The following is a 6,000-nucleotide window of genomic DNA, read 5'->3' as shown; positions in this document are numbered from 1 at the left end:
CCAAGACGAAGACTAAGCCCTGAAGGGATGTGAATTGCCAGGGAGGGTTACTAGAACCAAAGCCCTTGAGGTCAGCACCACGGACAGCGCAATATGTCCACCTATTGCCCTTGTAGTAGGAAAAGTGATCTATGTCCTAGGACAGACAGTCCAGGTCACCCCATCCAGAGAAGCTCTGAAGCCTTTCTCACGTATGTTTCTCATCCCAACTTTTGAAATGCTCTCCTCACAGCCAGAGTGACCTTTTCAATATAAACTAAGTTCACTTATTCACATACCATAAAAACTATTATTTAAAGTCAGGCATGGTGTCATGTGCCTGTAATTCCATTGACTCAGGATGCTGAGGATCAGAAGTTCAAAGTCAGCCCCAGCAATGTAGTGAGACCCTAAGCAATTTAGTGAGACCCTGTCTCAAAATGAAAATATGAACTGTGATGTAACTCAGTGGCAAAGTGCCCCTGATTGCAATACCCAGTGCCAAAAAAATTCCTTAAAATGTACAATTCAATGAGTTTCAGTATTTTCACAAGTTTGCATAATCACCACTACTATTTAATTCCAGAATACTTTCATCACTCCTAAAAGAAACCTTGTATCCTTTAACAGTCACTTTACATTCTGCTCTCTCCCCAGTTCCTGGCAACCAGTAATCTGTTTTTGTGTCTCTATGAATTCACCTTTTTGGACATTTCATATAAGTGGAAATGGGTGTTTATGCATGTCTTATTTCTTTCACTTGTGTTTTCAAGTTTCATCTGTGTTGTAGCATGTGGCAATACTTCATTCCTTTTTTTCCACATTTTTATTGATGCATTATAGTTGTACATGATGGAATTCATTGTTACATATTCATACATACATACACCCAATATAACAATATAATTTGACCAATGTCATTCCCCAGAATTTCCCCTGGTCCCTTTCCTCTCCTCTACCGATTTCTCTCTCATTTTTATGGGGTTGCTCCTCCCCCTCACACATACCTTTCTTTCTTCTCTAGCTTCTATGTATGAGAGAAAACATATGACTCTGACTTTCTGAGTTTGGTTTAATTTACTTAACCTAATGGTTGGATCTTGAGACCATTATGTTAAGCAAATTAACATTTTCCTAATGTCATTCATCCTTAAGGCTGAATAAAATTCCATTGTGTATATACTTCATTTTCTTTACCCATTCATCTATTGACAGATACCTAGGCTGGTTCCGTAGTTTGACTATTATGAATCGTGCTGCTATAAACATGGATGTATGCATTTATCACTGTAATATGCTGACTTTGGATCATGTGGTGTTTCCATTCCTAGTCTTTTGAGGAACCTTCATATTTATTTCCAAAGTAGTTGGTACTAACTTAAAATCCCATCAACAGGGTAGAAGGGTTCCTTTTTCTCCACATCCTTTCCAGCATTTATTATTGTTTGTATTCTTTTAAGATTTTTTGTAGTTGTAGATGGACAGAATACCTTTATTTTGTTTGTTTATTTTTGTGTGGTGCTAAGGATCAAGTCCAGTGCCTCACACATGCTAAGCAAGCACTACCATTGATCTACAGCCCCAGGCTCATTGTTTGTGTTCTTGGCAGCTGCCATTCTTACTGGAGTGAGATGAAATCTCAGTGTAGTTTTGATTTGGATTTTCCTAATTGCTAATGATGTTGAACATTTTTTCAATATTTTTTGGTCATTTGTATTTTCTTCTTTTGATAACTGTCTGCTCAGTTTATTTTCCCACTTATTAATTGGGTTATTTGGGGAGCGGGGGTTGGTGTTATGTTTATTTTAGTTCTTTATATATTTATATATTCTATCTTTATACATTCCAGATAGTGTCTACTTGATGCAATCAGTGCACCAAAGTTTGGGGCATAAATATTTGCTATCATTATATCTTATTGGTGGATTTTTTCCTTTATCAATATAAAGTGACCATCTTTATCTCCTCTGATGAATTTTGACTTGAAGTCTGCTTTGTCATATATGAAAGTAGTACTCCTGCTTGTTTGGGGGCTCCATTTGCATGGTATATCAATTTCCATATATTCACTTTCAGCCTGTGGCTGTCTTTGCCTTACGTGTAGTCTCTTGAAAGCAACATATAGTTGGATCTTGTTTTCTAATCTATTCTGCCAGTCTATGTTTTTTAATTGGAGAGTTGAGACCTTTGCAGTGTTATTTTAGAGAGATGTTTATTAATTACTGCCATTTTAATTTACTTATAATGTCTAATTTTGTCCTTTTTATCATTTTCTTAGTTACTCTTCAAATGAGATTTGTTAATTTAGGAGTTCTGGGATTTGTTTTTAATTTCTTTTATGTGAATTATTTCTTTAAGTATTTTCAGTAGTGCTGGCTTAGTAGTCATGAATTCTTCCAGTTTCTGCTTATCTTGGAAGATTTTTTATTTCCCTCTGATTCTGAAGGATAGCTTTGATGGATATAGCAATCTTGGTTGACAGTTATTTTCTTTCAGGACTTGATACACATCATTCCAAGACCTCCTGGATATTGGAATTTAAACTGAGAAATCAGAAATAATTCTGATTGACTTGCCTCCAAATATGATCTGACATTGTTCTTTTGAGACTGTTAAATTTCTGTCCTTGTTCTGTATGTTATGTATTTTAATAACAATGTATCATGGGGAGGTTCTTTTTTGATCTTTTGTCTATTTGATGTTCTGAAGTGTCCTATATTCTCAAGTTTTAGAAATTTTTCTTTTATTATTTCCCTGAAGAGATTATCCATTCCATTAGGCTGCATCTCATAACCCTATTTAATTCCAAATGATTCTTAAATTTGGTCTCTTAATATTGTTCCAGAGTTCTTGTATATTCTGGTCATAATTACTTCTTTTTTTAAATTTAATACTGTCTTAATATTCAAGACTGGGCACTTTGTCTTCCAGCTTTGAGATTCTATCTTCAGTATGGTCTATTCTATTAGAGAGACTTTCAACTGAACAATTTATTTGATTTATTGTGTCTTTCACTTTCAAGATTTGTTTGATTCAATATTTCTAGCTTCTTATTGAATTTCTCATTCATATCCTGTACTGACTTCTTTAATTCATTCAGTAGTTTTTCTATGTTTTCTTGGAATTCATTGATAATTTTTTATAATCATTATTTTGATTCCTTATCTGATATTTCATTCACTTTAATATCTTTGGAGTCAGTTGCTGGTGAATTATGAACTTGTTACCTTATTTATTCATATCTCTTGCATCTCTGTTGGGTTTTATGCATCTGTTGGGATGGATTTCTCTTATACTCTTAGGTGTGGGCCTTTTAGGGCACAGTCTTCTCTTGCAAGGACATGCTTGCATTCTAGAGTGATCTAGACTGAGATTCCTCATAGTTGTGGTATCCACAGTCTTTTTGTTTTTCTCTCTGTTTTTGCTGTGGGAGTAGATATTCATGAGTGGGGTCTGAGGGCCCCTCCTAACCATTCCTACTTAGGGCCTGGTCATTAGTTTGGGATTTTTAAATCTTCTATTATTGGTATTAAAGCATACCTGAAGTTTTAGTGTGACTAATTTCTGTCTGGAGAGGTTGGGCTATCTTTTGGCTAAGTTTAGTTTAGCAGCACAGTCCCTCTATTCTGTGAACTTGTAGTGGTCATGTAAATTCCCAGCACCTCATAAAAAAATAGAGAAACAAATAATAGCAACAACAGAAGCAAACAATTTAACACATTAAAATCAATACATGGTTCCTTACTCTGACATCTTCAACATTAATTACCACAAAAACAGGCAGGGTGAGGTCAGCAACTGCCAATAGCAAAAACAGTAAATATTCATGAACTTGAGCTGAAATTACACAGCAGGTGTCACTATGTTATCCACAGTACTAGTCTGCAACAACTTGAATGGTGGGACCAGGAACTATATAAACCAAATATTTCTAAAATATGATAAAAATGCAATTCATTAAGTTAAAGGAAAATGTGATAAGAAGGTGGAAGAAAGTTTAGAATATTCAAAATGTGAACAGAGAGAATGCAGAAGAGATATAACTAGTAATGTTTTTAAAGAAGGAGAAGGAAAAATATTAAAAAAAAAAAACAAAGTAAAAGAAGAGAGAAAAAGAGAACAAGATATTTTTCCCTGTTAATAAGAGAAGAAAGGAGAGAAAGAGAAACAAAAATAAATAAATAAATAAATAAAAATGAAACCAAAATAAACCAAAGTCCTAACCCTCAAAAGACAATGAAAAACAACTATTGCAAAAAATTCTAAAAATGAGGAAAAAAAAGGAGCATATATATTCCCAACAGGGATGCAAGAGATATGAATAAACAAGGTAACAAGTTCATAATTCACACCAAGAGCAACAACAACAACAACAACAACAACAACAAAGAAAGAACAAAAAAGGAAAACAATTCTTAATGAAAAATGAAAGAATTTCTCCACTGAGGTGATCAAAACAGTTGAAAAGAATGGATGATCACTGCCTATGCCCAACTGTCCTCTCCATTTTTCTCTTGGGCTTGCTGCTTAAATCCCAAGTCACACTGCAACTGGAAATGCAGCCTTCTTCTAATCAGCCATCTTGAATCTCCTCTTCATTACTTCTATGACTAAATAATATTCCATTGAATGGATATACCACTTTTGTTTATCCACTAATTCTTAGGTCATTTGGGTTGTTTCCATTTTTTTAAACTATTATGGATAAATCTGTTAGAAACATCATGTACAAGATTCTGCATGGATATAAACTTTCATTTCTTTTCAGTATATGCCTACATATGGAATTACTGATTTTATGAGACCTCTGCTAACACTAAGAAGTGGCCATACTGTTTTCCAGCATAGACACAACATTTTACATTCATACCAGAATGTAAGGGTTATAATTTCTCTATATCATCACCAATTCTTCTTATTAGCTATCTTTTATTATAACCATTCCAGTGAGAATTAAGTGATAGCTAATGATTTTGATTTTCTTTTCCTTAATGATCAAATATGTTGGCTATCTTTTTTATACACTCATCAGTCATTTGTTTATCTTCTTTGGAGAAATTTCTCTTTTAATCCTTTTTCCACTTTTACATTATGTTCCTTGCCTTTTTCTTGTTGAGTTGCAAGTGTTCTTTGTATATTTTGAATATTAGGCTATTAGAAGATATATACTTTACAAATATGATCTTCCATTCTATAGATTATCATTTCACACTCTTAATAATATAATTTGATGCATTGAAGATCTTAATTTTTATAAATCCAATATATTTATTCTGTTATTCTTACGTATGCTTTTGATGTCAAATTTAAGATATTGCTATATTTGAGGTCATGAAGATTTACTTGTATGTTTTCTTCTAAGAGTTCCATAGATTTAGCTCTTGTATTTATTTTTTGATTGATTTTGAGTTACTTTTTTATATAAAGAGTGAGGTAGGAGTCAAACTTCATTGCTTTGCATGTGGTTGTCCACTTGGCCCAGAACCATTTTCAAAGAGACTATTCTTTCTCTTTGGCATGGTGGCCAAAAATCAATTTGCCATAGATGCTTTGGTTCATTTCTAGACATCAACTCAATTCTGTTGGTCCAAATATCTATCCGTATGCCTGTACCACTTTGATTTACTTACTGTAGCTTTGTAGTAAGTTTTGAAATTGGGAAATGTAAGTCCTCCTATTTCATTCTTCTTTGCCAATGTTGTTTTTGCTATTTGGCGCTCCTTGCAGGTGAACATAAATGTGAAGTTAAGCTTTTCCATTTTAAGAAAAAAAAGAAAAGGTCACCAGAATTTTAATAAAGATTCCTATTGAATCTATAGATCACTTTGGGAGTGTTGTCATCTTTACAATATTAATATTTCCAATCCACTAGCATGTTATATCTTTTAATTTATTTAGATTTTCATTAATTTCACTCAGCATGTTTTTAGTTTTGCATGTACAAATCTTTTGATTTCTTTAGCTAATTTTTTTCTAGGTATTCTTTTCAATATTATTAGTAGTACAATTGTTTATTTTCTG

Source organism: Sciurus carolinensis, chromosome 3 (genome assembly GCF_902686445.1).
Source record: "Sciurus carolinensis chromosome 3, mSciCar1.2, whole genome shotgun sequence".
NCBI classification, from domain to species: Eukaryota; Metazoa; Chordata; class Mammalia; order Rodentia; family Sciuridae; genus Sciurus; species Sciurus carolinensis.
The sequence above is the reverse complement of the archived record's forward strand: the minus strand, read 5'-3'. Positions refer to the sequence as shown.